General features: G+C 39.4%; 1 pseudogene; it reads right to left on the bottom strand.

Annotated features, from left to right (window-relative positions):
• Positions 1-1,113: 1,113 nt before the first annotated feature.
• LOC139353429 (uncharacterized) lies at positions 1,114-4,821 on the bottom strand (annotated as a pseudogene).
• Between the last annotated feature and the right edge of the window lie 17,068 nt (positions 4,822-21,889).

Genomic DNA, 21,889 nt, shown 5'->3' with positions numbered 1-21,889 from the left:
AGTTGTCGAACGTCGTTAATAAAGTAGAATCTAAAAATATTGATTTAGAAACGATAACAATACTATTAATAATAACTGTTATTATAATGTCAGCAAGTGTTTTTTTAAAAATCTATAAATTACACAATAGGTGTTTGAAGAAGAGATTCCAGAGTCGAGAAAACGACCTGGATAAAATTTAAAATAAAGGATACAAAAGAAAACTTGCCAGTTATAATTTCAAGAATTATTGAAAACAAAATTTTACAATTTCTTCTATTATGGCCACAAGTATAGGTAGACAAACAAAAATAACAGAAAAAAGGGACAAATGCACAAGTCTGAAGGCGCACGCTCATTGACAAGATCATGGGCCTCACGCCAACGACCTCATGGCTGACTGCTAGCTCTAACACATCCCATAATAGGGGTTGAAATCACGACCGTGCAACAACTCGCAAGTAGCCGACATATCTCAGTCAAGGAAATATTTTCCTTTCTACGTACCTGTAACTTTAGCTCGAAATAAAAAGTCTGAAGTTTTTTTTTGTAGCCTAATAATACATTTATTCATTTATTTCGGTATTGCGAATATGTTTTATAATATATTGAAAAACATTTTCTGGCCTCGTACCGGCAATTTGCATAGAAGAGGCAGGCACATGTTTTCGATGTCTAATAGTTCTAATTTTCTAATAGTTTAATTTGTGTAGATTTCTCGTTAAGCCCAAAAATATAAGTCCGATTTGGTTTCTATTAGATATCCTTTATTAATGATTTTATTTAGTTGCATTTGGAGCAGAGCAGCCGTTGTTGCCGCTCTGAGCTCAAAAGAGTTTCTTCTCTAACTTAATTTACTTAGGAGCTAAGGAAGTCTAAGGCTCATAGCGGCGCTGCCAACAGCAGCAGCGGAGAGACGGCCTATATATTCTTAAGTATATAGCTATGCTCACTTAGTCTGGAGCGCGGAGGTATATGCATGTACTTGAGTTTGGCTGAGCGGCCGGCGTGTGCAACAGAATGCTGACACTTGCACTTTCTGTGTACGCCGCCGATCGACTCATGTTTCGGCGTTTCGAGTTATTTTCTTTGAGAAAACTTTGAGAAAATTGATTTTGCTTTAATTAAAATTGATTATGAAATAAAGAGTTTTAATCTATCTTTACGTACTATTTGTTTTCTATTTTTATTATATATTATAGTTATGTTATCTCTATCTCCTATTTGTTCTACCCTATAAGGACCTGTATATTTCAAATCTAACTTAGGTCCTGTTTCATTTTTCAATAAAACCTGATCTCCTATTTTTAAATCGAAATCTAAACTAGTTTTGTCGTAACTAATTTTCTGTTTTAACTTGTGAGACTCTAGCATTAGTCTAGCCCTCTTAATTGCCTGTTCTAATCAAATTTGGATTCCTTAGCATAATCTTCTATATTTTAAAGGGGTTTTATTTTATCTATGCTATTAAAATGTTTTGGTAGATTTGAAGTTTTACCGAAAACTAGCTCATATGGACAATAGTCATATGCAATAGATGGGGTTGTATTAAAAAATAGACGAAGTATCGTAGCCATACATCCCAATCTGTTTTTTCAACTGAGATGTATGAACGAATGAACTCATTGAGTGTTCTGTGGCTTCGCTCCACGGTACCTACAGTCTGGTGTGGGTGTGCAGTTGAAGTTATGTTTTTAATATGTGTAAATACTTACATAGATCTTCAATCATTGAATTTTTATATTCTGTTCCCATATCCGTAACAAACGTCTTCATTGGACCGTACTTTAGAACAAAATCTTCAAATATAGCTTTTGCTACTGTATTTGCACTTTTATTTGGTATAGGTATAGCTACTAGGTATTTAGTTAAATCGAAGATGAGTGTTACTGCGTATTCGTTTCCATTATTAGATTTTGGAAGTGGACCAATAGTATCTACAATTACTATATCAAAAGCTCTTTATGGAGTTTCGGTTATAGTTAGTGGGATCTTAACATGTTTAGTCGTTTTCGACTTTTGGCATTTAGGACATTTCTTTATGTACTCTTTTATGTCTTTGGACATATTTTTCCAGTAATAGTGTCTCTGGACCTTGGCCAAAGTTTTTGTAATGCCTGTATGACCACCTTGTATTGGATCATCGTGGAATGTAGACAATATAGCTTCTTTTTCTTTATTAATTATACCCGTTACTCGTAGAGTAAAAGGGTATACTAGATTCGTCGGAAAGTATGTAACAGGCAGAAGGAAGCGTTTCCGACCCCATAAAGTATATATATTCTTGATCAGGATCACTAGCCGAGTCGATCTAGCCATGTCCGTCTGTCCGTCTGTCCGTCTGTCCGTCTGTCCGTCTGTCTGTCCGTCCGGATGAACGCTGAGATCTCGGAAACTATGGGAGCTAGGCTATTGAGATTTGGCGTGCAGATTCCTGAGCTTCTTACGCAGCGCAAGTTTGTTTCAGCACAGTGCCACGCCCACTCTAACGCCCACAAACCGCCCAAAACTGTGGCTCCTACAGTTTTGATACTAGAATAAAAATTTTAACTGAAATGTATTGGTCTCGTCAATACCTATCGATTGATCCAAAAAGAAATTTGCCACGCCCACTCTAACTCCCACAAACCGCGAAAACCTGTGACGCCCAAAATTGTTATGCTAGATAAAAAATTTTAACTGAAATGTATTGGTCTCGACAATACCTATCGATTGGTCCAAAAAAAAATTTGCCACGCCCACTCTAACGCCCATAACGCTTAAATCTGTATACCGCCGGTAGGTGGCGCATTTTAATCTCGCTTTGCTGCTTGCATATCTCCATTTAGCTGAGTAACGGGTATCTGATAGTCGAGGTACTCGACTATAGCGTTCTTCCTTGTTTTTATTACGTTCACCGGGTTGAGTAGCGCTACTCTCAATGATTTCAATATATTATTGCCCATAATTTTAAAATTATCAATTGAAACATGTTCAAAGATATTTTCCCACGGTGCCACTTTGAGTTGGCTGACTTTGTGAATACCGGCCTGCTTTTCAAGCCTTTGAAAGAATTGACCTAAGTCAATGGGTCCATTAGTATACAAATTATTAAGTTGTGTGGATCGGCTGCTGGTCTCCCGCTGCTGTCCCGTAGTAATTGCGAATTACGCACGTCGGCTGCTGGTCCCACGCTGCTGTCCTGTATTATAGGGGCGGTGGACAACTTCTGGTCCTCCGTGTGAATAGCCGGTTGGCCGGTGTTTAGCTCCTCGCTAACTGATGAGTTACGAAGATTATGTTGGGAAGATGACTGTCTTCCTTTCACTACTGGCCTAGAGACTCAGTTAGTGTTCCGAGAGATAAGTAAGTTAACGACGGTGGCCGGAGTTGTATTCAAGCATGTCTGCTCTTTATTGAAATCAGAATGAAAAACTGAACTTAAAGCTAACAAAAACTGGAATCATAGCGGCCACTCAAATATGCTGTGTTTGCTGGCTATACATGGGCATCCGGCCAGACGCTGTGTCAGCAGTTTTGGCCGGAGCGAGCTGTCGAACGAACGGTCATTGCCGCCGCTCGGTTAACTTAGTTAACTACTCCCCCCTCAGGAATGAGGCCGCCCTCGGCCGACCCTAGTCTGGCAATCATCTCTTTTAGCTGGGCCGTAGTTCTTCTGGCCTGGGTGAATCACCGATAGGTTAATCCGATGCAGATCAACGCGCAGCATATTGCTCCTGCAATTAGCATTATCTGATATAAGCGATAGTCGTTGACCTCTTCTCCGAATCGTTTGATATGTTCCAAATTATGTTCACTTAATCGGTGAAGGTATGGAAGACTTAGGATGTTTCGTTCCATAGTGACGTTCAGAGAAGGCGAGCTGGCTACTCCCGGAGCCCTTTTCTGGGCTGTGTCATGGTTGACAAATCGGGTTTCGTTGACTGTGGTACTCTCAATAAAGGTGATGAGGTAGGTACCCTGTACGTGGACGTAAGTGCCATTGTCCACACTCACACGAAGCGGGCGATCATTTACAATGACAATTCCATCGTCAACGTAAGTGACGGGATGCAAGTCACTTTGCTGAATTTCGCAGTGCGCAGTGCCTCCAGCGTGGAGCTCCTGGGCGCACGAACTTCTTAGCGCCAGTTGGCAAAATGTGACACCTGGTGTTACGGAGCAGTTTTTTACCGTGCGGATCTCCCCATTGCATTCCGCTATTATATTATCTTCCAGCCTGAGAATGGTGCCATGATGTGACACACGAAAAACGGTAATTTTGTTGCAGGCTGACTTAATTTTATGAAATTTAATAACCAAATGTAAGATGTTAATGGATTGTAAAACTTTCACGGACGCTACGGACAAAACATCTTTGATGGTGGTTTCCGTGGGCTCTTCAATCCACACACTTTCTAGGTCTGCATGATCTAGTATGCTAGGGCTAACGACATTAATTTTCGCAAGGGCGACTGCAAGCATCAAATTCTGCAGCTCCATTACCATCATCCTATTACGAGTTAGTAAGATCTCGTATAGGTGTCCCGTATCAATTTGGGATTCCTTAGCCGACCTCAGAAGTTGATTGACAGTAGTGGATATTTTATTGATTTGGTCTTGGACTTTGGTGTTAATATTTAATTGCCTATTGTTTGCATCAATGAGTAGAAATTCGTTGAACTTAATTTTTTCAAAATCCTCGGCGTCCGGCGTTCCCGCCACTACCTTCAAGGCTTTACCTAAGTCTAAACTCCTGGCTACTCTATGGTGAATGCTTAATGACTCGAGCAGGTCACGCAAGTGAGCGGTATCAACGCTCAAAAGTTTTTGCATATGCGATTGTGGGAACCTGTTGGTCATTCCGTCTGTCTCTTCCACCACGCGCCTATACTCCGAGAGATTCGCTGAGTGTCTTACAAATGCGAACTCTTCCCATACCAAAACTCGGCCATCAACGATGGGAATGTATTTGGCTTTTGAGTAGTCTGTTATGTGCGCCGAAGCTACGGTCAAGAAGAATAGCAGGGGTATGATTGTAAGCCTGTAATTCGGATATTCTGTATTGTTTGTTAAAGACGGGTTAACCCACCACAAAAGCACAGAAAAAGCAGTATGATTAAAAATAATAGTAATGAAAAGCTTACGCCAAGTGGCTAGGGATAAAAGTAATGAAAAATTAAAAATTATCAGGCGAGCGATAACATGTTTATGCTTGGCCTACCTAAGGTTTTCTTTGTGGACCATCCACCCCTTAATGAGGACTGTGGTCCCCATGTCCGCTTCCACCGTTTTTTCTTCGCATAACGGCGAAAGCTTGTTTCCTAGTCTCCTGTTGGATTTTACTAGGACTTTGTCGCCGGCATTGAATCTTCTGTTCTGCCGGGAGGCATTTTCCCTGCTTCTTAGCTTGTCCTGGGCATGCCTTATTCTACCCTCTATATCGCACTGTGGGTCATTCGATTGAGTGACTACCACGTCGGCGGGCCTCTTACCGATGACCGAATGGATAGATTTGTTGTATTTTGTCGTGGCCAGTAAAATCAACTCTACAGTGTCGCTGATGCCTTTGTCGATTTTGAGGCATCTGGCAAGTTCCACCAGAGTGCTGTGGAAGCGTTTCACTTTTCCGTTCGAGACGCTGTGGAGGGGCAGCGCATTCGAGACGCTAACGCCGAAGTGGCTTTCCAGCATGGTCAAAATAGTGTGCGAATTCAATGACGGTTCATTGTCGCAATAGATGACCTTAGCTTTGGGGAAAACGTTCAAGAGTTGTAATAGGGCCGGTTTGAGATCCTCTATTGTTCTAGAGAGAATCGGTTGGACCGTTGCAAATTTTGAAAACTTGTCAATGCCTGTGAGGAAGTATTTCCTGTCTGTAGAGAAAATGTCTATGTGCAGCATTTCCCCCACCTGCGATGGGACTGACGTTTCGCCTAGTTCCTGTTTTTTTGGATGTCTCTCATATTTGGCTCTCGCGCATGTCTTACAGTTTGAGACGATTTCGCTGGCCAATTTTGCCATCTTTGGGAAGTAGTACTCGGAGAGCACTTGCTTCACATTTTCCTGGGCCGATCTATGGGCCCTATTATGCTCAATGATCAATGATTCTTTGCACGAGAAGCTAACTAAGTGACGCCTTTTGTTCCCAAACAGTATGAAGCTGCGTTTCGATGGGGAGCGCGCCTCTTCAAAAACCAATTGGTTCTGGAAGCAATTCAGCGGTTTGTCCGTAGAATCAATGGTGTGGGTCAGGGAGAGTTCGCTGTGTATCGTGGCTATGCATGATTCAGCTTCCTGCTCTTCCATGGCATTGAGTTCTTGTCTGGACAGCGCGTCCGCTAGCCAGCCAGGCTTATAAAAAATACGCGCACCTGACTCATCAATGCGCGCCTTCCACCTCTTGATTTTAGCGTTCGGATTCGACTCCGAGACCGCAAAGGTTAAGGGCTGATGATCAGTAAAGATATTTATGTCTTTTACAGCGTACAGATAGTGTCGTAATTTGGCTAATGCCCAAATAGTAGCTTACAATTCCCTTTCATTTGTAGCATAATTTATTTCCCTGTCCTTCAATGTCCTTGTGATCATTGTGATTGGACGACCCTCTTGGGACAATACCGCGCCAATGCCATAGGCTGATGCATCTGTCGTTAGATCAAATGCTTTTTTATAATCGGGGTATCTTAGCATGACGTCCTCAGATGCCAAGATATTTCGCAGCTTCTGAAACGCTTGTTGCTGCGCCTCAGAGAACTGGACCGAAATGTTCCGTGACCTATGTCTACTAACCGTTCCGTTTTCCCCTTTCAGGATGTCCGAAATGGGTCTTGCTATTGCCGGAAAATCCTTTATGAAACATCTGTAGTAGCTTGCCAGGCCAAGGAAGGATCTGACTTCAAACACGGATTTTGGTTCCGGGAAGTCTTTAATGGCTTTGACCTTCTCTGGGTCAGTTGTTGCACCATTGCTGGTGACTATGAATCCCAAAAAGCCTACGCTCTTTTTAAAGAAGCGTGATTTTTCTACAGACACCCTCATGTTTGCTTCGTAGAGGTTCTTTAAAACCCAATCTACGTGTGTGACATGTGATTCTTCATTTTCAGAAAAAATAATCACATCATCCACGTATACGTAGCAAAATTTGCCGATTTGCTCTCGCAAGATGTCGTCGATTGTCCCTTGATAAATGCTGGCAGCAATTTTCAGACCAAAAGGGAGTCTGCGAAATTCATATTTCCCTCCGTTTACCGAAAAGGAAGTTTTTTCGCGATCACGCTCTGCGAGCATGATCTGGTGGTATCCTGACTTAAGGTCCAATGTTGTAAAATATTTGGCCTTGCCTAGGTTTCCCAATATCATGGAGATATTTGGCATGGGGTACTTGTCGGATACCGTTCTTTCATTTAGCTTGCGAAAGTCAATTACTAGTCGCATGTTTTTGTTGCCCATTTCATCAGTGCCCTTTTTGTCCACTACCCATATTGGGTTGTTGTACGGAGACACGGATTTCTGGATTATGCCGTTGTCCAATAGATTTTGGATTTCCTTGTTAACAAAATCGGCCGCCCCCATGGGGTACGGATACAGTTTAGCATAAATAGTATCTTCTTCTATTGTTCTTATTGTGGCTACTACCGAAGTGTTATACGGTAGTGTCTCATTGGGGTCCGCAAATGCCCTTTTTCTGCTTTTAAGCATTTTTATAAAGGCATCTTTGATTACAGGGGGTGCGTCAGAGCAATCTACGTTAGTAAAATTGACATCAGCACAGCTATGAAAGGAAATTTCTTCGACTTCCGTACCCCATTTAAGACTCCCAGATTTCAAGCAAAGCGATGCCCCAGCCTGTGTTAACAGGTCGAGGCCGATTATCCCATCGAACGTTGATAGGTCCGATAGAATAAAGAACGTTGCTTTTATATTGAAAATTGAGACAAGGCATTTCTGTGTTATTTGTGTTGTGCCATGGATTGAATGAATATTGAAAGGGGCTTCTACTGGACGGACGCCTTTTAGCCCCTTGTAAGGTCTAATAAAGTTTTTAGAAGCGCCCGTGTCTATAAGGAATTTCATGGAAGTCCCCGCTACTCTTCGTCTGAGGACGGGTAGCAGGGATTTACCCCAAAAAATTGATGGCATCCGAGTCATATTCTGTGATGGCGTCATCATCAATTTTTTGAGCCGCGCTAGAGGCCACTGTGGTGTATGTATCACCAGTTTTGTCAGCGCTCTGGGCAATGTGACTTACCCTTTGCCTTTTTTGTGGGTGCGTTTTGTCAGACGCCGCCGGCTTCCTATTCTGGTATGCCGGGGCCTGTGATGGTTTCAACATTCTAGACAGTGATGGATCCACTTCCATGGGTTCCGGAGTGCCTCCACGATGCCCATAGCCGCGTGGAGCAGGGTGCACCAGTGCCTTATGCTGTTTAGTAAAGTGTGGACTTTTTCCAGCACTTACTTGCGTGTATGCCTGTTGGGATGTTTGCTGGCGTTTTTGCGTCTTTGGATATGTTTTCCTTTCCCTATCCTCCTGACTCTTTGCAAACGACGATGCAAACGTGTACCTCTCGTGGTTTGCTTCCACCTCTTGAGCTAGAGCCAGATATGACAGACATCCAAAAAAAACAGGAACTCGGCGAAACGCCAGTCCCATCGCAGGTGGGGGAAATGCTGCACATAGACATTTTCTCTACAGACAGGAAATACTTCCTCACATGCATTGACAAGTTTTCAAAATTTGCAATGGTCCAACCGATTCTCTCTAGAACAATAGAGGATCTCAAACCGGCTCTATTACAACTCTTGAACGTTTTCCCCAAAGCTAAGGTCATCTATTGCGACAATGAACCGTCATTGAATTCGCACACTATTTTGACCATGCTGGAAAACCACTTCGGCGTTAGCGTCTCGAATGCGCCGCCCCTCCACAGCGTCTCGAACGGAAAAGTGGAACGCTTCCACAGCACTCTGGTGGAACTTGCCAGATGCCTCAAAATCGATAAAGGCATCAGCGACACTGTAGAGTTGATTTTACTGGCCACGACAAAATACAACAAATCTATCCATTCGGTCATCGGTAAGAGGCCCGCCGACGTGGTAGTCACTCAATCGAATGACCCACAGTGCGATATAGAGGGTAGAATAAGGCATGCCCAGGACAAGCTAAGAAGCAGGGAAAATGCCTCCCGGCAGAACAGAAGATTCAATGCCGGCGACAAAGTCCTAGTAAAATCCAACAGGAGACTAGGAAACAAGCTTTCGCCGTTATGCGAAGAAAAAACGGTGGAAGCGGACATGGGGACCACAGTCCTCATTAAGGGGTGGATGGTCCACAAAGAAAACCTTAGGTAGGCCAAGCATAAACATGTTATCGCTCGCCTGATAATTTTTAATTTTTCATTACTTTTATCCCTAGCCACTTGGCGTAAGCTTTTCATTACTATTATTTTTAATCATACTGCTTTTTCTGTGCTTTTGTGGTGGGTTAACCCGTCTTTAACAAACCATACAGTATATCCGAATTACAGGCTTACAATCATACCCCTGCTATTCTTCTTGACCGTAGCTTCGGCGCACATAACAGACTACTCAAAAGCCAAATACATTCCCATCGTTGATGGTCGAGATTTGGTATGGGAAGAGTTCGCATTTGTAAGACACTCAGCGAATCTCTCGGAGTATAGGCGCGTGGTGGAAGAGACAGACGGAATGACCAACAGGTTCCCACAATCGCATATGCAAAAACTTTTGAGCGTTGATACCGCTCACTTGCGTGACCTGCTCGAGTCATTAAGCATTCACCATAGAGTAGCCAGGAGTTTAGACTTAGGTAAAGCCTTGAAGGTAGTGGCGGGAACGCCGGACGCCGAGGATTTTGAAAAAATTAAGTTCAACGAATTTCTACTCATTGATGCAAACAATAGGCAATTAAATATTAACACCAAAGTCCAAGACCAAATCAATAAAATATCCACTACTGTCAATCAACTTCTGAGGTCGGCTAAGGAATCCCAAATTGATACGGGACACCTATACGAGATGTTACTAACTCGTAATAGGATGATGGTAATGGAGCTGCAAAATTTGATGCTTGCAGTCGCCCTTGCGAAAATTAATGTCGTTAGCCCTAGCATACTAGATCATGCAGACCTAGAAAGTGTGTGCCCACGGAGACCACCATCAAAGATGTTTTGTCCGTAGCGTCCGTGAAAGTTTTACAATCCATTAACATCTTACATTTGGTTATTAAATTTCCTAAAATTAAGTCAGCCTGCAACAAAATTACCGTTTTTCGTGTGTCACATCATGGCACCATTCTCAGGCTGGAAGATAATATAATAGCGGAATGCAATGGGGAGATCCGCACGGTAAAAAACTGCTCCGTAACACCAGGTGTCACATTTTGCCAACTGGCGCTAAGAAGTTCGTGCGCCCAGGAGCTCCACGCTGGAGGCACTGCGCACTGCGAAATTCAGCAAAGTGACTTGCATCCCGTCACTTACGTTGACGATGGAATTGTCATTGTAAATGATCGCCCGCTTCGTGTGAGTGTGGACAATGGCACTTACGTCCACGTACAGGGTACCTACCTCATCACCTTCATTGAGAGTACCACAGTCAACGAAACCCGATTTGTCAACCATGACACAGCCCAGAAAAGGGCTCCGGGAGTAGCCAGCTCGCCTTCTCTGAACGTCACTATGGAACGAAACATCCTAAGTCTTTCATACCTTCACCGATTAAGTGAACATAATTTGGAACATATCAAACGATTCGGAGAAGAGGTCAACGACTATCGCTTATATCAGATAATGCTAATTGCAGGAGCAATATGCTGCGCGTTGATCTGCATCGGATTAACCTATCGGTGATTCACCCAGGCCAGAAGAACTACGGCCCAGCTAAAAGAGATGATTGCCAGACTAGGGTCGGCCGAGGGCGGCCTCATTCCTGAGGGGGGAGTAGTTAACTAAGTTAACCGAGCGGCGGCAATGACCGTTCGTTCGACAGCTCGCTCCGGCCAAAACTGCTGACACAGCGTCTGGCCGGATGCCCATGCATAGCCAGCAAACACAGCATATTTGCGTGGCCGCTATGATTCCAGTTTTTGTTAGCTTTAAGTTCAGTTTTTCATTCTGATTTCAATAAAGAGCAGACATGCTTGAATACAACTCCGGCCACCGTCGTTAACTTACTTATCTCTTGGAACACTAACTGAGTCTCTAGGCCAGTAGTGAAAGGAAGACAGTCATCTTCCCAACATAATCTTCGTAACACATCAATTAGCGAGGAGCTAAACACCGGCCAACCGGCTATTCACACGGAGGACCAGAAGTTGTCCACCGCCCCTATAATATAGGACAGCAGCGTGGGACCAGCAGCCGACGTGCGTAATTCGCAATTACTACGGGACAGCAGCGGGAGACCAGCAGCCGATCCACACAACTTAATAATTTGTATACTAATGGACCCATTGACTTAGGTCAATTCTTTCAAAGGCTTGAAAAGCAGGCCGGTATTCACAAAGTCAGCCAACTCAAAGTGGCACCGTGGGAAAATATCTTTGAACATGTTTCAATTGATAATTTTAAAATTATGGGCAATAATATATTGAAATCATTGAGAGTAGCGCTACTCAACCCGGTGAACGTAATAAAAATTAATAAAGAAAAAGAAGCTATATTGTCTACATTCCACGATGATCCAATACAAGGTGGTCATACAGGCATTACAAAAACTTTGGCCAAGGTCCAGAGACACTATTACTGGAAAAATATGTCCAAAGACATAAAAGAGTACATAAAGAAATGTCCTAAATGCCAAAAGTCGAAAACGACTAAACATGTTAAGATCCCACTAACTATAACCGAAACTCCATAAAGAGCTTTTGATATAGTAATTGTAGATACTATTGGTCCACTTCCAAAATCTAATAATGGAAACGAATACGCAGTAACACTCATCTTCGATTTAACTAAATACCTAGTAGCTATACCTATACCAAATAAAAGTGCAAATACAGTAGCAAAAGCTATATTTGAAGATTTTGTTCTAAAGTACGGTCCAATGAAGACGTTTATTACGGATATGGGAACAGAATATAAAAATTCAATTATTGAAGATCTATGTAAGTATTTACACATATTAAAAACATAACTTCAACTGCACACCCACACCAGACTGTAGGTACCGTGGAGCGAAGCCACAGAACACTCAATGAGTTCATTCGTTCATACATCTCAGTTGAAAAAACAGATGTATGGCTACGATACTTCGTCTATTTTTTAATACAACCCCATCTATTGCATATGACTATTGTTCATATGAGCTAGTTTTCGGTAAAACTTCAAATCTACCAAAACATTTTAATAGCATAGATAAAACAAAACCCCTTTAAAATATAGAAGATTATGCTAAGGAATCCAAATTTGATTAGAACAGGCAATTAAGAGAGCTAGACTAATGCTAGAGTCTCATAAGTTAAAACAGAAAATTAGTTACGACAAAACTAGTTTAGATTTCGATTTAAAAATAGGAGATCAGGTTTTATTGAAAAATGAAACAGGACCTAAGTTAGATTTGAAATATACAGGTCCTTATAGGGTAGAACAAATAGGAGATAGAGATAACATAACTATAATATATAATAAAAATAGAAAACAAATAGTACGTAAAAATAGATTAAAACTCTTTATTTCATAATCAATTTAAATTAAAACAATATCAATTTTCTCAAAGTTTTCTCAAAGAAAATAACTCGAAACGCCGAAACATGAGTCGATCGGCGGCGTACACAGAAAGTGCAAGTGTCAGCATTCTGTTGCACACGCCGGCCGCTCAGCCAAACTCAAGTACATGCATATACCTCCGCGCTCCAGACTAAGTGAGCATAGCTATATACTTAAGAATATATAGGCCGTCTCTCCGCTGCTGCTGTTGGCAGCGCCGCTATGAGCCTTAGACTTCCTTAGCTCCTAAGTAAATTAAGTTAGAGAAGAAACTCTTTTGAGCTCAGAGCGGCAACAACGGCTGCTCTGCTCCAAATGCAACTAAATAAAATCATTAATAAAGGATATCTAGTAGAAACCAAATCGGACTTATATTTTTGGGCTTAACGAGAAATCTACACAAATTAAACTATTAGAAAATTAGAACTATTAGACATCGAAAACATGTGCCTGCCTCTTCTATGCAAATTGCCGGTACGAAGCCAGAAAATGTTTTTCAATATATTATAAAACATATTCGCAATACCGAAATAAATGAATAAATGTATTATTAGGCTACAAAAAAAAAACTTCAGACCTTTTATTTCGAGCTAAAGTTACGTACCTGTAATGAAATGTAAAATATTTCCTTGACTGAGATATGTCGGCTACTTGCGAGTTGTTGCACGGTCGTGATTTCAACCCCTATTATGGGATGTGTTGGAGCTAGCAGTCAGCCGTGAGGCCCATGATCTTGTCAATGAGCGTGCGCCTTCAGACTTGTGCATGTGTCCCTTTTATTGCGGTCAGGTAATGGACAGGCTCGCATGTTCGGGTAGCTCTTCCTTGAATCCCTTTTATGACATGTTTATGACCCATTTGTGGAAAGGAGAGAATCTTAGACATATTAGCAGCTTTATTTTCTGCGGCGGAAACAAAAATGTGTGTTTCAAAATATTCCACATCTGAGAATCATTAACTTGCAAGATTTATGTTTTTGGGGTTCTTTTGATTTATAAATTAGTTTTACAATCTCCAACATGATCGGCCATGTTCAGCTATGCTAGTTGCTCATTGTGCCAGAAATTGCGTTTTCATACTACTGACGTATTTTTTTCCACTACCGCCACGGATCCTATTGTCACTCCCGCCATAGCTTCGTTACGGTCATTGTTTCAAACTAAGGGGGGAGGAGTTACAGCCGACGTCATCTACATGACATCACTTCCACCCAAGCCCCCCGGGCATTGTCCCACTAACGGCAATGCCGTTCAACCCAAACACCAAACCGCCGACGTAGCATACTCTGGATGCCGAGTATATGTAAGCAACTTGGCCACAGGCATCCGGTTTTAAAAAGCTGACCAAGGACCGCATATATTATTTTAATAACTGAGCTCAGCCAAACAGAATCCAAGATATTATAGCCGCAGCCATCTCCGGACAACGATTATAAGTCGCTCGCATAGTGTATTAATTATATCCAATTTATTGATGTGTGTTATTATCCTCAGAATAAAGTAAAAGATTTGGTTATAGTGGCCAACGGCCAAGCTTGTTCTTTATTGATTGATGGTCATAATTCGAGTGACCATAGAGTAAGAATCTATATAGAGGTTTCAATTGCTCTGCCCGAACCTCTGCCCAACCTCTGCTAAGAGCCAATTCAAGGCCAAGTTTGAAGCTAACTTAGGTGCGAAGCAACAGCAATAGGGATTTCGATTAAAAACAAAAACAAAACAGTGAGCAAGAGCGGTGTAGAATGAGGTGGGAAGGAATTACAAGTTCGATCAAACTTGTCAAAAAGAGGGGAAATAAGCATTTTTCGCCTAGGTGGCATCATAGCCTCATTATCTAAAGAGCGCGGCAGAGCAATTGGCGCCTCTATATAGTTCATTACTCTATGGAGTGACTTACAGCTACCTATTTGCGGCTGCGCTGCCTGCAAACATTGGCAGCGGCCGTCATGTATATATAAAAGTATATGCTCACAAATGTATTTGGCTGATAGTCGCGAGAGCGCGAGAGAAGTTGTATATGCATTCATTGTATGTGTCTGTACTCAGGCCATGGGAATATGCTGACACTAGCACTTCCCATAAGTTGGGCTCTGAGTCGCATTCTTATTTTGGCTGGCCGCACGAGTTAAGCGGCCGACAGTTTTGTATTTCTTTAAGTACACTGTAACACAATGTTGGTGTCGGTACAGTGGGTACTCGCTACAATGATACATGCATACTACAATAGACAAATTTTGGCCAGTCCTAGCAACCTAAATCTTACCGAAAAAATTTGTGTGGCGCAGTGACATGCGTATGCCCTAACATTAGTGGTGGTCAGTCGTAAACGAAAATATACATTGTTTTCTGAAATCTAAATAAAGACATGTCTTATGTACATTCGCATATGACTAAAAGCTAATCACAGAGTGTAGCAGAGAGCATCAAGCATTGTCACGCATCCGTTTAGCAATCAAGCAGAGAATTTGATCATCCAATGTCCCGACTCTCTTGAGTTCACCTCTTTTCAGTAGTAGGGAAACGCGGATTCTGGGACAATTAGCATATTAATGGCCCCCGCCCCCTTACTAATTAGCATATTAATGACCCCCGCCTCTCACTAATTAACATATTATTGGCCCCCGCCTCTTCATTAATGTATGCGGGTTCTGGGACAATTAGCATAATCCATAAATTATCTGATTTTAAGGGGTTTAGATGTCATAAAAATGTCACGATCATATCCATAAAGAGTATACTAAATTGCCCCCCCCAACCCCACACCACCATGTGACAATACTGATCACGTGACCTTTTTGCCTCATTATCAGCAATTAATATTCAGCAGGTGTTGCTGTACACGGGAGAAAGGTCGCACACTTTCCCCACATCTCCATGTGACAATATTGATCACGTATCCTTTTCCTCATTATCAGCAATTAATATTCAGCAGGTGTTGCTGTGCACGTGAGAAAGGTCGCAAACCCAAAACATCTAAAGCTGGTTGCCTTAGAGCAGTGGTCGGCAGCGGCCTATCTAGTGATCATAGGGAAGTGTTCTGCCCATCCTCTGCTCGCTCACGTATAACGTACATGTTCGTGTGACTTCGGCATGGGTCTTCGGGTCATTTTTTTCTCAACTTCGGCTCGCTTTTTTGTTGCTGCGGCAGAGGATCTCAGTGCAAAGCAGAGAAACGTCTCGCTTCAGCACGCCGCGCGCAAACTTCGTGTTTGTTACACTTACACTAATGCAAGGCAAACTTGTGATGGTATGTGTGTGCCGACCACTGCCTTAGAGGGACATGTCCGATCATGTTGGGGAATAACGTTTCCTATGATTGTAAAACTAATTTAGAAATCAAAAGAACCCCAAATAAAATAAATCCCACAAGTTAATGATTCTCAGATGTAGAATATTTTCAAACAGACTTTTTTTTTCGCCCCAGAATGTTTAACTGGTAAATTTTTTCAAGATCTCTCCTTTCTACAAACGGGTCATAAACATATCATAAAAGGGATTCAAGCAAGAGCTACCCGAACATGCGCACCTGTCTATTACCTGACCGGAATAAAAGGGACACATGCACAAGTCTGAAGGCGCACGCCCATTGACAAAATCATGAGCCTCACGCCAACGACCTCACGGCTAAGTGCGAGCTCTAATACGTTCCCATAATAGGGGTTGAAGTCACGACCGCGCAACAACTCGCAAGTAGCCGACATATCTCAGTCAAGGAAATATTTTCCATTCTCCGTACATGTAATTTTAACTCGAAATAAAATGTCAGAAGTTTATTTTGTACCATAAAAATACATTTATTCATTTACATTTATTTATTTTGGTACTGCGAACATTTTTTTTTATATATAGAAATTTATTTTCTGCTATGATTCCGGCGATTTGCATAGAAGAAGCAGGCGCACGTTTCCGACGTCATTTCTGGATTACAAAATGTAAAGTGTTCACCATAATTCGTAGTTTTGAGGTCATGTCCACCTCGATTCATGAACATAGTTTTTGTGTTTAGAAGGTATTGAAAATGCTGACCAATTATCTCTCCTTTAAATTGTTCAATAAATTGGTCAATTTCCTCATGAAACTTAATTTGGTTATTTTGTTTTCTTGCACATCCTTACACATCTAGTCTCAACTTTAAAATAATGTATAAAAATTATTTTATTGTTTTGAAGCTACTTTTAAAAAATGTCAAAATAATGTATGCATTGTTTAGAGCACAAACCCCGCCCTTAAGGTGTGTTTCACAATAGGGAAACCGGTTTCCTTTAAACCTGTTTAATGACGGACAGCCCATTTCCTCGACATTAATGAGCTGACGACTCCCAAAAAACGTCTGTAGAAATCGTTTCTTTTCCACACCTTTACAAATAATTTGTTTTCCGCTTGTAATTGTCCTTAGATACTTTCGAGTTTGTGGAAAACTATTTTCTCCATCGTTCCAAAAAATTTTGTGATGTGTATTGGTTAACCAAATTGCAGTCTTTCGAGATTTTGTATTTAGCAAAGTAAAATCATATGGTGGTTCTATTAAAAAACTATTATTCAAGTTTGGATCTTTTTCGAATACAATTCCAATTTCCTTTAGAATAAAATTATTATTATTATCAAAGAAACCTTGAACATCAATCGAAACAGTATCTTTCAACATTTTTCTAATGTTAAACAACTCGTTGTACTAGTCCGTTTAGTGGGTTATGTTCAACTAAACGGTCTTGTATGAGGAGACAATAATCTTGGGTATTTTCATGACTTGGTGTCTTTAGTTCTATTGAAATTCTCACATCAATAGGACCAATTTTACTGATTCGTTTTGATATGAAAGATCAACCGCAATAATAGGGGTCTTCAATTTAAATTCATTTGGGGTCAAAAATGGTTGTGATTTACGATTAACTAGATTGAAATCTTGTATACATTTCATATAGGTGAGCATACTAATTCTTACTAAAATCAACATTCAGATTATCACATGGATTTGACTCAGAATTCAAGTGAACTTTCAAGTTTGATAAGTTATTTGTGATAAGTTCTCCATTTAGTGTAAATCCAATTACGGCAAATCTTGCTTTTTTGCGGTTAGCCGACAATTTCACATTCCAGCTGTGTTGACTTCCATACCCCAATTTTGCGTTAACATATGAATCCCAACTCCGGAATGCGATTGGTAGGTTTACACCACTTTTAATAATATCGTACATCTTAATTTTTTGCAAAATCGCTCAGAGTTACATGGGGAATTTTCCAGATTTTATTCGTAATTTCCAACTTAAAAGTTTGTTCATTTCTTAGTTAGCATCAACACTAGTTCATGCTTACAATTTAAAAAAACTTTTTTATAATCCTCAGTCAATCCCAACAAATTTTTTAATGGTACAGAAAAATTTTAATTGGGGATCCCGTAGAAATTTCGTCTCCACTGCTCCATCCAGAATTTAATAGGTATTGACTTTAAAGATTATCCAGAGATATACAATTTTTAGGGTAGTAGCCATACCGACATAGACTTGACACGTTGGACTCGTTGTATTTAGTTGTTACCTAGCAGTATTTTGATGGTTACTTTCTTTTTAGTCTTGCTTTTGGATGGTTACTTTTTGTATAGTACCTGTACAGTACTTGATTTTGGATGGTTACTATCTGTATAGTATCTGTAAAGTACTTGGTTTTAGATGATAACTAAATGTTAACAAGTATTATGAGTCGCTATAGTCTCTTATTAAGAACTATCAAAGTACACAAGTTAATGTTTCTAAGATGTGTTAGCCAAACACACTTGCAGTGAACTATCATTACCTGACCGTCATCAAAGTCACATGCCCAAGACCCAAGGACATTGAATAAAATACTTCCCCTTCATTTGTACCTGGAGTTTTAATTACAGTCAGATACAAATTTTGTAGGATTATTCAATATTTCTTTATATATTTTATTATTGTAAACATATTTCATTAAATTCATAATTAATTATATTTTATGTATATTTGTATATAATTAATTTTCTTACTGCAGCCCTCTGTAAGAAACATGTCGCTTATTAATCTTCGTTCCAAGCGTAGATTTTCGCTTGGTTCCCATAGATAGATGTAAAATAGTTCTCACAATGTAATCTTTCTCAGATGCTGAATTATTTTTAAAGCATTCATTTGTTCCATCCCATAATAATATTGTAACATATTTCGAAGGCATCATTAGCTAGCATAGGAGCGCCTATCAATTTAATTTTTGATTGAAGTTTATGATAGAGGTGTTGGGACCTGGTAATATCGGTTTTTGTTGTCAACTATTTTTCTAGTTCTAGTTTTCTAATTCTATTCTATTTGTATACTATTTGTATGAGTAAGGCATCATTGTCTAAGATTCTGAATAAGTTTAATAAACTCTTTAATTACAATACTGATTAGCTGGTTACTATATATTTAGTAGATGTATACAAGTTGTTTAGTATCTGGTTTGATATGCTTAATAGATGTATACAAGTTGTTTACTAGATGTATACAAGTTGTTTACTAGCTGTTTAGTATCTGGCTACTATATATTTAGTAGATGTATACAAGTTGTTTAGTATCTGGTTACTATATATTTAGTAGATGTATACAAGTTGTTTAGTATCTGGTTTCTATATGTTTAATAGATGTATACAAGTTGTTTACTAGATGTATACAAGTTGTTTACTAGATGTATACAAGTTGTTTACTAGATGTATACAAGTTGTTTACTAGCTATTTAGTATCTGGTTACTATATATTTAGTAGATGTATACAAGTTGTTTAGTTCTGGTTACAATATATTTAGTAGATGTATGCAAGTTGTTTAGTATCTATGTTTAGTAGATGTATATAAGTTGTTTACTAGATGTATACAAGTTGTTTACTAGCTGTTTAGTATCTGGTTTCTATATGATTAGTAGATGTATACAAGTTGTTTAATAGATGTATACAAGTTGCTTACTAGCTGTTTAGTAACTGGTTTATATATCTTTAATATCTGTTTACTTGATGTTTACTATTTATTAGCTGGTTACTAGTTGTTATTAACGTCTACGAGCTTTTATAGTCTTTTGTTAAGAATGATCAAAAATTCTTGATCACTAGACGACTTTCGATGTGAAGTAAAAACTTACACTCTGATTTTCAGTGTGTTTGCTATGTACGTAAGAAAGAATGCAAAGCCAAAATAGCTCAAGATTGATATATAAATCTTAGGGGAACATGTCCGATTATGTTGGGGGAAGATATAAATTGTTCACAAGTTGTCTAAAAGCTGTGTAGAAGCTGCTTTGATAAACAATTTTGATTCATAATTACAGATATTAAGAATATATAATAATATCATCCACTTTAACTAGTATATTGTTAAAATAAAACATTTCCATTTTTCATATTCTTTCATCTTATGTAGGTATAATAAATGTAATCTTAACTACGATAGCTAGCCTTACATCCCATAACTATAGTTATTAGCTACAATAAAATGTCTAGAAAGAACAAAATATATGAATGTCCAAAAACCATTTAAAACTAACTATAATTGGGAAAGTAATTGAAATCGCTCCGGCGTAATACAGTAAAAAACAAAAAACACTGTGATTATCCCATTTTCTATCACCATAACAAATGTGTATACCCACACCTAAATGACCAATTATATCCTTTGTCCAAAAATGTCTGTGACTTTCACTTATAAATTTGTCACCGATAATTTAAATCCCATTAAGCAAACCACCCATTGCTAACCGTACCATAACCCCAGAGTCAAGTTGGTTACCTACAATAAACATAGGTGGTGGTGTAAAGGATTGCTAAAATGCCTCGACGCAGGCGCAAATGTCATAAAAAATGATCATAAAAATATAACTAGGAAAGTATTTTTTATTTGCGAACCATTTATAACTGTTACCAACAACACAAATAGTTATGTTACAAAGGATTTGCTTCAATGCCTCGACGCAGGCGCAAAGGTCAAGGTATTGGAAAAAAATTCATGGAATATTATCCCTTCATAAAAGAGGTCATATAATATATAATTAGGAAAGTATTTTTTATTTGCGAACAATTTATAAATGTTACCAACAACACAAATAGTTGTTACAAAGGATTGCTAAAATACCTTGATGCAGGCGCAAAGGTCAAGGTATTGGAAAAAAATTCATGGAATATTATCCCTTCATAAAAGAGGTCATAAAATATATAATTAGGAAAGTATTTTTTATTTGCGAACAATTTATAAATGTTACCAACAACACAAATAGTTGTTACTAAGGATTGCTAAAATACCTTGATGCAGGCGCAAAGGTCAAGGTAATGGAAAAATTCATGGAATATTATCCCTTGACCAAAAACGAAAGTTTCTTCTATTTGGATAATAAAAAAATATATATTGATTCAATACTTTGATTTTTGCATCAAAATGCTTGATAAATCTAGTTGTTTGATATTCTCTAACTAATTGAGTAATATGTTTTCATGTGCCTATTTAATTTACCAAAAACAGTATTAGTCTTCTCTCATAAAATCCCTCTAATTCCCCACCGGTGAAATATATGTTCCTCATATTTAATAATGATGGTTTGTCATAGATGGGTACTTGTAATTCATATTTAAGATACTTACATCCTTCTCTAACTAATATCCTTTTATCCATCATGTAAACAGGTTTAGAATTGTATTGCGTGCTTCAACCCCTAGCCACACCCACCACTGTAACAGATTTCACTTTTCCAATGGCTGCCCCAGCTACCTAAACTGTACATTTCTTTTGATTTTCTCTTTTCCTTTCTAAGCAATGTACACAATTTTTAAACTGGTTCTGACCTCCCTCTTTAATGGCATCCTCTACTTTATTTTCGTTATATTTCTGATCTTTTCCTAACAGTAGGTTGTTAAACTTTTATTATTTTATGGGATTATTGAGCACCCGAAATCCCTGATATTAAGTCATAACATGTAACTAGCAGAATATAGTAAAAGACATCAGACTCTAAAAAGACTAGATTTACCTACAATTCAATTTACCATCTACAATCCCTGGAGAAGAGCTTAGTATTTGCAGTTTAATTTTCAAATTTATTGATTTCACAGATTCCCGCTGGTAAATACCAATTTTTAACAAATGGCTGCCAACTCCATACCATTCAGACACTGGTTTACAACCTCATAGAACTGACTCTCAAGGTATCTGTAATGCACAATATATTTCTGTCTCTTC

This window comes from Drosophila suzukii, chromosome X, assembly GCF_043229965.1.
Source record: "Drosophila suzukii chromosome X, CBGP_Dsuzu_IsoJpt1.0, whole genome shotgun sequence".
NCBI classification, from domain to species: domain Eukaryota; kingdom Metazoa; phylum Arthropoda; class Insecta; order Diptera; family Drosophilidae; genus Drosophila; species Drosophila suzukii.
This window is presented reverse-complemented; position numbering and strand designations above follow the sequence as displayed.